Genomic DNA, 12,195 nt, shown 5'->3' with positions numbered 1-12,195 from the left:
GCATGCATTCTCATACCTTTGCTGAGATTATGCCAGGGAAAAACAAGAACATCCATTTAATGGGAAGTGTCATATCTTCCTCTGACCCACCCTCCCTTCCTTTCTTCATTCCTTCCCTCAGCAGAGGTTTTCAAGTGCTTGCCGTGTGCCAGATAGGCACTGTGCTAGGCTCTGGGGAAATCACAACTAACAACATGTAGCCCGTGTTCCAGGGATGATTTTACATTCCAGTATGGAATACAGAAAAGTAAACAGGCAATTGCAACACAGTGTAATAAGTAGAATACATCTTCTGGTGATAATGATAACAATAATAGGGGTATATTTCTTAGGTGATTCTCTCAACTATCCCTTGAGCCAGGTACTATTTTTATTCCTGTTTTACTGAAAAAGCTTGAGGCTTGGTCAATTTTGCAAGTTCATAAACTTAGCAAGTGTAAAGTTGGAATTTGAATCCTGGCCTGTGGAATTTGAATCCTGTTTGTGCAGTCTTAGAACTGGAGCACTTAACTTTGACACTAATTGGTTGCTATGGGAAAACATGGTGGTGGGAATGTACATCTAGCATAGTCTTGGAAGCCCCAGAGGGTGGTTACGGAAGGCTTCTTAGAGGAAGTTACAACTAATCTGAGAATCGAAGAGAGAACAATAGTGGAAATAATAAGGTATGAAGAATAAGATATATTTAGGTTGGAAACCTGGCCATTCCTACATTTTAGCTTGGGTAAAATGTTTAACTTCTCAGCCTCAACTGCCTTATCTATTAAAACAATGATGCTAATATTATCCCTATTTCAGAGTTGTTAGAATGCAGTGAGATAGCATAGCATATGTGAAAGTTTTAGCATAAGACTTGGTATTAGGAAGACACCCAGTAAATGTTTATTTTCTACACTTTTCCAAGCAATAATAACATTCTGCATTTTACCATGCATACCATGGAATGTGTGATCTGCCTTAACCCAAAAGCCATGGGATAATTCAGATAGTTTAAAATGAGAGTTTAGATTATTTATTCTAATTTTTGTTAGTCCTAACCCTAATATTGCCTTGGTTATTTTGGGTATTTCACTTATCTACTTGCCTAACAACTCATTCAGCTATTACTGGGTATATTTTAGAATAAACATTCCTGGAGGAAAAAGATGTTTGGCTATTTCTCAGAAATAACAGAGCTTGAAAGGAGCATTTATCAAAACAACTAAAAAAAAATCTCAGTGACTGGTTGCTGGATTAAAGGAAGAAGACATGAATCTAAAACATAATAGATTGCTAATTGTTTCTCAAGTTCATGGCCATTTGTAACATTTAAAAATAATTATGTACATTATGATAGAATTACTTTCAGATGTAAGAAACCCCTCTTCTCCATACCATTTAATTAAATATTAGGTACTGTTGAAACAAATGGATGAAATTGGTTTAGGATAAATGGTTGTACCACTGTTACTGCAAGGTGAATACTCATAAGCAAGATTCATAATCTTTCTCATTAAATCTCTTTTCCTCTTATGTGTCATATCTCAGTTAATATTATCACCATCCTCTAAATTACTCAGGTTAAAAACTTTGACTTATTTTTTTCTTCTCTTTTTATCAAATCAGCTGTTAAATGTGGTAGGCAGAATTCTAAGATGGTCCCCAAGATTCCTGCAACCTGGTATAATATTTTCTATATAATTCCTTCCCTTTGAAGGGGAACATCACACACCGGGGCCTAATATGGGGAGGGGGGAGGAGGGAGGGATTGCATAGTTATACCTGATGGGTGCTGACGAGTTGATGGGTGCAGCACAACAACATGGCACAAGTATACGTATGTAACAAACCTGCACGTTATGCACATGTACCCTAGAACTTAAAGTATAATAAAAAAATAAAAAATAAAAAAAAAATAATTCCTTCCCTTTAAGCGTAGGTGGGACTTGTGAAAATGATGATGTCACTCTAGCGATTAGGGTACATTATATGGCAAAGGCAAAGGGATTTCACAGATGTAATTAAGGTCCCTAGTCACTGGATTTTGACTTAATCAAAGTGGATTATCCTAGGTGGGCCTGACCTAATCAGCCCTTTAAAAGAGGGATTTAGCCTTTCCTGAGCCCAGACATTTGGAGGAGCAGATGTTCTCTTGCTGGTTCTGAAGAAATAAACTGTAATGTTATCAGAAAAAAGAGCACGGGGTAAGAATATGAGAGTGACCTCTAGGAGCTAAGAGGTGTTTCCAGCCAGTAAGTACCAAGAAAAATGGGGAGGTCAGTCATATAACCACAAAGAAAAAAAAAAAAAGAATTCTGCCAACAACCCAATTAAGCTTGGAAGCAGATTCTTCCCTAGTCAAACCTTCAGACAGGGATGTAACCCACCTGACATCTTTACTGCAGCCTTGTGACACCTGAGCAGAGACTTAGCTAAGTCACACCTGGACTCAACCCACAAACTGTGAGATATCAAATGTATGTTGCTTTAAGTGACTACACTTGCATTAGCTTGCTATGCAGCATAGAAAACTAACACATTAAGTTCTCTTCATTCTCCCCTTCCAGTGTCTTTATCTATCCCCTTTTCTCTATTACTCTGGCCCTCATTTATGTCTTCATGTCTCTCACCTGAACTAATAACTTTCTAACTAGTCTTGTCATTTTCAATTTTTCACTTCTCCAGGAAATCCACTGCCCATATATCCACTGTATTCTGTCTTATAGAAATGTAGTTTTGATTATATCTCCCCCTTTAAAAATTCTCGTTGCTCCCAATTTTCTCCACAGTCAAGGGAGTATAGCTTTGTCATTTGGGCTACAGGTTTTTGATTTAGAGAGCTATGGATTATGAATTTAAATTCCAACACTTAACCAGCTTTATGAACATGGGCAGTGAATAAACATCTTTAAGCCTCAGTTTGTAAAGCAGAGGTTATAATTTTCCCTTCCTTATAGGGTTATGGTGAGAATTAAATAAGATAATGCATGTAAAGATTATGTCACATAGTATGTGCTCAATAAATCATAGCTATTTTAGTGGTCATGATATAATTAAATTCAAACTCTTATTCTGGTACTCAAAGTTACTAATGATCCTCAATAGCTTTTTCAGCCACATCTCCTACATCTTTATGCAAATCTTATGGATCAGCCATGAGAGACTATCACAAAACTTGAAGTTTTCAGTTAGCTTTCAGCTAGCACCTATAAGTGCTCCTTTACTGAGTACTTACAGCCCAAGTCTGTTCTGCTCTGTTGGAGGCCCATTCTGATTTGTGGTGCCATATAACTTGTTAGTTTTTGTATCAACCCTACCCCTACAACCTTTCCTTTTCTTTTACCTTTTGACTCAGAATTTATCTTTTTGCTTCTGCAGCAGTTTTCTTGCCCCTATGCTTAGTATGTCAAACTATGTTTTGAACTCCAACCTGCTCACATAGTTGGGTACCTCCCCATATAAAAAAGAGATCATTTTTATATTCCCAGTTCACTTGGCACATAATAAGTACTCAAAACCTTGTTGGATGATTAAGAATTAGTTTCACTGACCTCCTTGTCAGTCCTAAGAATGATGGAACAAATTTTTTTTTAAATTTATTTATTATTATTATACTTTAAGTTGTAGGGTACGTGTGCATAACGTGCAGGTTTGTTACATATGTATACTTGTGCCATCAAAAAGTGGGCAAAGGATATGAACAGACATTTCTCAAAAGAAGACATTCATACAGCCAACAGACACATGAAAAAATGCTCATCATCACTGGCCATCAGAGAAATGCAAATCAAAACCACAATGAGATACCATCTCACACCAGTTAGAATGGCGATCATTAAAAAGTCAGGAAACAACAGGTGCTGGAGAGGATGTGGAGAAATAGGAACAAATTTTTGTAATGGATGATAACTACTAATGGTTGACTGGCTTTAGAAACATGTTATTTGGCTTAAATAATTAAATATTCTACATAAGAATGCATCAAAGTAAACTATGTGTGCTTTATAAAGCACAATAAAATCCATGAAAAATCTAGATGGCCAATTTGTTTAAATAAACATATCTCTATCTTTATATATGCTTCTTTTTCAGAATAATTTCAGATCTTCATTGTTCTAACAAATCTTTTTATTCCGAACAATTGCATTTATTATCCTGCAAAAAGTCTTGAGATACCACCTAGTGTAGAGATCTGGAGACTTGAATGCATGTAAAGTAGGAACTGTGTCTTCCCTTTCTCTCTGTTAACATACTCTTGTTGATACATACACTCTGCCTGGCTTCTTCTTCCATATCCAGTTGAAGACCATTCTTGCTGGAAAATGTAGACCTCAAATAGAAATTATGCAACCTCGCCTTCTTTTCATCTGGTAATTTTGCATAGATGTTCCCAAGAAGTATTTGAATGCTGAGGAAATCATTTAGTCTTGAGAAATATAATCTTTTTCTTTCTTTTTCTCTCCCCCTCTCCGTCTCTCCCTCCCTGTCTCCCTCCTTTCTCACTCTCTTTCTTTCTTTCCTTTTGAGGCAGGGTCTCACTCTGTCACACAGGCTGGAGTGCAGTGGTGCGATCTCAGCTTACTGCAGCCTTGGCCTCTTGGGCTCAAAGCGATCCTTCTACCTCAGCCTCTCTAGTAGCTGCTACTACAGGCACACATCACCAAGCCCAGCTAATTTTTGTGTTATTTATAGAGACAGAGTTTTGCCATATTACCCAGGCTGGTCTCGAACTCCTAGACTCCAGCAATACACCTGCCTCAGCCTCCCAAAGTGCTGGGATTACAGGTGTGAGCCACCGTGCCTGACCAACTTCATTTCTTTCTAAGCACTAGCTTTTTAAAACTCTATTCTTAGAAGATAATAATAGCAATGATAGTCCTTGGTGTTATTAGTTGTATCCTCCTTTATTTCACCTTCTATTTATTTTAAATTGGAGCTAGAATTTCTTCTTTCTTAGAATTTTAGAGTCCATGAAATACTGTAAGTAATGTGTGTGTGTGTGTATGTGTGTGTGTGTGTGTGTGTGTGTGTGTGTGAGTGAGGGTCTTTAAAAATTCTCGCTTTTTGTTAAACTCGGTGCTAGGTATTTTACGTGCATTTTCTTAGTTAATTCTCCCAACAAACCTACGTGGTGTATACTATTACTTTCCTCATTTTTCCAAGTGAAAACAAGCTTAGAGAGGTTAAGTGATTTTCCTAGTCAGTTTGTGCTCTTTTTGCAGTTCTTGCTTTACAAAAGAAAACTCTGAGATTTAAAGAGGTTAAATAACTTGCTCTATGTCACACAACTAGTAAGTCTCACCCCAAGGATTCAAACCTATACGTTTCCTTGAGTCCGTAGTCTGAGCTTTTACTCTCTGCGCTATAGCTCCTTCCTTTCCTTTGAAGGTCTTGATATCTGCTTTCTTAACATCTTCAACACATGCCAGCCTCTGCCCTATATTTTCTTTCTTATTACAAATTCCAAGATGGCATGGTAACCATTCAGTTCTTCCTTGTAAGATAGAAGTTGGTTCAAAAATAGCAGTTTCTTTGCTGTATCTGCTATCATTTCAGAGATGATATTGTCAGTAAGGTAAGTAAAACAGTTTTTAACTACTTTACTTTGAGCTGCAAAGTCTTCTAGTAAATGTGAGAGTTTCCCATGAACACATAGCTTACCTCTGTGCCAGTTTTGTCATAGAAGCAGTCCATTATATTTAGTACATGAATGTCCCCAAGACTGTGCAGGAAGTCAGATCCACACATATTGAATAGTAGACTTAGGTATTATAATGGAGGACTCTGTTTCCAGAATAATAAAGAATACTTAATTATACTACAACTTTTAGAAAAGACAAAAGTTGGTGGGACATAGTGGTTGACATCTGTAATCCAAGCACTTTGGGAGGCTGGGATGAGAGGATTGGCTAAGCCCGGGAGTTTGAGACCAGACTGATTAACATAGTAAGACCCTATCTCTACAAAAAAAAAGCGACTGGGCATGGAGGTGCATTCCTGTAGTCTCAGCTACTTGGGAGGCTGAGGTGGGAGGATTGCTTGAGCCTGGGAGGTTGAAGCTGCAGTGAGCTGTGATTGCACCACTGCACTCCAACCTGGATAACAGAGTGAAAGAAAAGATAAAAGTTGATGATGTTCTACTTTTTAATTCATTTTCTTTAATATTAATTTGTTCCTTTATAACCAAGCTTCAATTTGGCACCTTGACCCCAATGACCTCAACTGATGGTAAAGGCTCTGCTATTTTTGTTTGTTTTCAGACAGGCTTTCACTCTGTCACCTATGCTGGAGTGCAGTGGTGTGATCACAGCTCACTGCAGCCTTGACCTCCTGGGTTCAAGTGATCCTCCTACCTCACCTTCCAGAGTAACTGGGACTACAGGAATGTGCCACCACCCCAGGCTAATTTTTTATTTTTTGTAGAAACAGGGTCTCACTATGTTGCCCAGGCTGGGATGGGCTACTTTTGACATACCTAATGACCTCAATCTTGGTTTTAATTGTAATAAGTTTAGGAAAATATATTCTTTATTAGTAGCATAATATGTTCACCCTTTTATTCCACACTCATATTTTAGAAAATAACTACAGAAATATAATAGATACTCATAATTGCATAAACACTGTATTGAGGTCAAAAGTGGCTACATTGTTAAAACTAAGCTGTTTTGGCCAACGAACAGCCAATTTCACCCAACAATAGCTTGAAACATTTTTCAAAAGTTGATGGATGGCTTAATACTTAGGTGGTGAGTTCACAGGTGCAGTAAACCACCATGGCACAAGTTTACCTATGTAACAAACCTACACGGCCTGCACATGTATCCCGGAACTTAAAATTAAATTAAAAATTTAAAAAAGTTCATGGTGGAATGTCCAAATTCAAGTGTTAAAGTAAATTTAGGAGTATAAACATGTCATTATTAAAACTCAGGCCTCCAGTATATTTTAGAAAGGCATTGATTATCTGTAATTTTTATTTGATTAAATAGGCTGTAGCATTCTTCTATAATGATTAACTCTGTTTCTCTCTCACTTTGTCTTAACCCAAATGGTCTTCACTATGCTCCTGGTGACAAGTTTAAGAATTCCCATTAAGATTGTATCTTATGTATCACTGGGCTTTCCCCCTTCCTTTTATATTTAATCCATTCCTTTCCAGAAGAAATTCTCTTTAGTTGTCATATTCTTCACAGGAATTATACCAAATATTAATAATAACTCATTTATTATTGTCAGCATCAACGGTAGAGTTACCATATAATTTCTTACCTACATCAGAGTGAAACACTATTAATTGTTACTTTCTTATATTAGAATATCAAATTCACCCTTGTTATCTGTCTTAATTAGGGTCTTTATTTGCAACAAAAATCCACTAAAATTAACTTAAGTAAATGAGGAATTTATTGGAAGGGAATGGGGATGGCTTATTAAACCCTAGGATAAGAAATGAAGCTGAGACTTTTGAGGATCTGAACCCAGCACATGGAAAGCCAAGAGCTTGACGTGTTGCTCTCTGCTTTTGAGGGGCCATAGGTTACTAACTTAGTGATTAAGTCCATGCCTTCTTTAGGAGCCATAAGTAATGAATCATTCTCAGAATGAATAGATCAAGCATGCCATGAGGTGTCTTTCCATTACCAGTATATAAATATTTACTGCTGTCACAGTTCATTTTTCACGTTTTCATAAACGCCCATAATTTGCCAGGTAAGCATGCTGCCACGTACATAATAGATGATGAGTAAACATTTGTTGAATGAGTAAGTATTATAACTCACTTTTAGAGTGCTGTCATATTCCTTCTTGGATATGAAGATGTGACAGTGACATCTGTCCCTCCATTGACTGATTATGCACATCGGTATTGCCCTGGGCAGGATTGATGTGACTGATCTGACACCTTATCTTTGCGTTCCCTGCAGACTTTAATTTTCCACCTAACACATGAAAATCTTAGAAGATCAAATAACTGTAGTCCAGGATAATTATCTTCAAAAACCATTTGATTTGTTTTCTTTGAAAGTCAGGCTTACTGACTTGAAAAAAAATTAAAAAAAAAATATTTGAGCAGTTTGAATTAATTAAAAGTCTGAATTAAGAAAATCTGCCAGAATAGGCTTCATTTAAAATTTTTTTGTAGAAATTACAAAAGTGCTAGGAATTTAATGCTTTGAGTGACATCCTTGTGGTAAGATTAGGTCAATAAAAAGCTGGAGAAAACAGCCAGAAGTTTCTTGGCACAATTGTTCTATACCAGACCCTCCCTGGCTTCTGTCTAGGGTTTTTCCCTCCCCTTATTATTCCTGATCAGAATTGGTCCCTGGGACCCTGGTCTTTGGATCCACTTTTCTCCCAGCATCTTAGCAAGTCCTTTCTGATTCCCACCCAAACTCTTCTGGTCCCATTAACAACAATTCCAATTGGCTTTCTGGCATCTATCTTTAAATATCTCTTGACATCCCTTTGTGAAAACATTAATTGTTGCCTCTACTACATGATTTAGCTCCACCTCACACTACAAACTAAGACTGATTACCAATTATGCACTGCTGGTAAAGATTTGGTTCCCACTTGTGAGGATACATTGTTTTTGTTTGTTTGTTTTTTGTTGTTGTTGAGACAGAGTCTCACTCTGTTGCCCAGGCTGGAGTGCGGCTGCACAATCTCGACTTACTGCAACCTCTGCCTCCCAGGTTCAAGCGATTCTCCTGCCTCAGCCTCCCAAGTAGCTGGGACTACAGGCACATGCCATAACACCTGGCTAATTTTTGTATTTTTAGTAGAGATGAGGTTTTGCCATGTTGGCCAGGCTGGTCTTGAACTCCCGATCTCAGGTGATCTGCCCGCCTCTGCCTCCCAAAGTGCTGAGATTACATGCGTGAGCCACTGCACCCAGCCTCATTGTTCATCGTTAATATATTTCCAAGCATGGATCTTTGTATCTGCCCTAATGAAGAGATACAACTCGTTTATTATTGTTAGCATCAATGGTAGAGTTACCATATAATTTCTTACCTACATCAGAAAAAATGTAAGAGTGAAAGGGAACACTATTAATAATTGCTCTGGAATAACAGGTGCACATCAGGATTGCCCTGGGCAAACTGGGACTATTGTTACCCTAATCATTACTGATTATCTGGCTTCTCTGGGAAAATATTTTATTTCTGTATTGAGATTCATTTATTTTTATTCATGTGTTTAAATCTCTTGAGTTTACTGATTTCTGGAAATAAGCAATTCAGTAAGTAGATTAGAGATCAGTCTTACTGAAATGCTCTTTAAAAGCAAACAAACACCATCCAAGGACCTTAGACTTTCAAAATTAAGGAACATTTGACATTTTAGAAATACTTGACATGGACACTTTTCTTTTAAAAGTAAGGAATTGATTACCTTGTCAGAAGGAGTTACCTACTTTTATCTTTATTCACAAATAATTACTAGTTTATGTACGTTAGGATGGCATTAAGACTTTAGGGTTTTTTTTCCGAAGCCCCTGTGACGTAGTCCAGTATGGACCATAATTTAAAGTTCTGTAATAGAAACATGCATCCAAAATTGACTAAGTAGTTTTGCCTCTTTTATGTATAAATTTCTAAATTTTTAAGTTTTGGATAATTCCTTATACATTATACACATATATATTTATAGAATATCTGAGTTGATAATTACCTCACAAACCATCTAATTCAGTGGTTTTCCCCCTTGGCTGCGTATCTGAATATTTGGGGAGCTTTAAAAAAAAATACTCTCTTTCCTATCGCCAGAAATTCTAATTTAAGTGGTCTGGGATGGAACCCAGGTATAGACATTTAAACAAAAAATGCCTCAGGTGATTCTCATGAGCAGTCAGGGCTGAGGCTGCTCTGATTTAATTCAACCCTGGTGTTTCACATCTGAGAAAATTGAGGCCCCTCTTACTTAGCTGTCACTGTGGGTTAACAATCTAAATATCCCTGTGAATCTCTAGATGTTTTTAAAAGGGCTCTGCAAATGTGACATCACCTTCTTTATTTAGAACTGATCATAATTTTTATGGCTTCCAACAGATGTCTTGGTTTCTTGAATTATCCTTTCACGTCATGGGGCTTCTAAGGCACTTGCTGCCAAAGGAGCCGGAAGGTATGCCTCTTTTTCTGTTCTCCAGGTAGTAGAGCATATTTTAGCTTTTTATTTCTTGCCAGTATTCTTGCTTCAGTTTCTTCATTTATCTTTTGTCCATTAAAGTTTGTCTTTCAACACTTTAGATTATGTGGATTACATGCCTGAAGATGTCAAACTTCAAAAATATTTTTGTTTTGCCTTTATATTTGAGTGATAGTTTAGCTCAGGGGTCAGCAGATTACGGCCCAAGGGCCAAGTCCAGTAAGCTGCCTATTTTTATAAAGTTTTATTAGAACACAACCATGCCCATTGATTTATATGTTGTCCACAGCTGCTTTTAGGCACAACAGCAGAATTGAGTAGCTGTGACGGAGATTGTACAAGCCACAAAGCTGAAAATATTTACCATCCGGTCCTTTACTTTAAAAATTTTCTGACTGGTTAGCTAGTTAAACTCTCTGGACTGCAAGACATTTGTAGGCATTGTGCCTCTATCTTCTAAAGGTAAATAAAGCTGTAGAGATATCAGAGATCAACATGATTCCCACCTACACTTCCATTACCTACATTAATGACTTGGTCTTTTTGCATGATTAAAGGGTTTTTTCCTTTATCTCTGAAATCTCATAACTTTTAGGCTATGTCTTAGTGTCACTTATTGTTAATCAGTTTTTCTTATCACACTGCACATTTGATTCTTTTTTGTTATTTTTGAATGTTGTTGAACACCTATAATCCAAGGATGCCAGTTATCCACATTTTCATTTAACTTTGATGGGCTTGTTTAGTTCTATCTTTTTTCATATATATCCCTATCGCTTACTTTTTTAGCCCCGTATTCTGTATATCTTATAGTATTTTCAGTAATGCCTATTCATCTTTTCCCTGGCTCTCGTTACTCTGCTTTAAGATTGTTAAAAATTCTTAAAATATATGACAATATGCTTGATCACAATTTTGTCTGCCTGGTGACAACATTTTTTTTTTTTAAACAGATGTTGCTTCTTCATCTGCCATTTGTTTTTTCTGTTTCCTTCCTCCTTTTTTTCTTGCAATATCTTTACATAGTTTGTATACTGGTTTCTTTTTAATTACTACTTATCTTTCAATGAGATACGTTCTTTCTGACTATTTGCAGGAGATAGGACAGGGTTATGTTCTGAGCTATAAAGAATTTTCTATGGTTCATGATTGTGGCATAAACTACTAATTGCATCCTTCAACACTCATTTCTCCTTTCTTCTAATACAGTAGAAACCAGGTTCTATTCATTGTCACTGTTCTCAGTTATAGCCCTAAAATTCTCAACTTTCCTTGCAGGGGATTATAGCAATGTGACTAATCTTTGTCCAATAATATATAAAGCAAAAGTGTTGAGTTGGCTTTTGGGTAAGCACCTTAAATGTGAGAGGAGAATAGAGCCTTCTTCCTCATCTCTGCAGCCTAGAATATGGATTTAATGACCAGAGTTCCAGAAGCCATCTAAAACCATGAGGGGTGCTTGAAGATGGAAGCCATGTACAGAGGGTAGCAGAGCAGAAAGTTAGGAGCCTGGCTTCCTGATGACACCATGAAGCCACTATACAAGTCTTATTCCTGGAAATTTTTAAACAAAAAATAGCTTTTTTGAGATATAACTTATATATACAGTTCACCCCTTGAAAGTGTACAATCCAATGGTTTTTAGTTTGTTCACAGAGTTGTGCAACCATCACCACAATCAGTTTTAGAACATTTGAAATTCTTTTAAGTGAGAAAAAAATAATCATGTTAAAGTTTTTTGGATTTTTTTTTTTGTTACGTAGTTGAACTTCATCTTAACTGATATGGTAATAAAGCTTTTTATAACAGAGTTGTGTGAGTGTGAGTGGGTGTGCAAGAGAATCGCTTTGCCTTTATTTTTTCACTGCTTACCAAAACTGCCAGCTTGGAGTTCAGGATCTTCCTCTATCCTGCCTCATCTCACCAATAACTTGCTTCCTGTTGAAATGTCATGTCTGTGTGGTTCTGCTTTCAGTCCCAGCTTCCCTACTTCTCTAAGGTGCCAAACAAGCACCAAAGAAGTTTCCCTTCTAAGCCTGCATGTTCCAACACCATTGTTTA

This window comes from Macaca nemestrina, chromosome 12 (assembly GCF_043159975.1).
Source record: "Macaca nemestrina isolate mMacNem1 chromosome 12, mMacNem.hap1, whole genome shotgun sequence".
Lineage (NCBI taxonomy): Eukaryota > Metazoa > Chordata > Mammalia > Primates > Cercopithecidae > Macaca > Macaca nemestrina.
The sequence above is the reverse complement of the archived record's forward strand: the minus strand, read 5'-3'. Positions refer to the sequence as shown.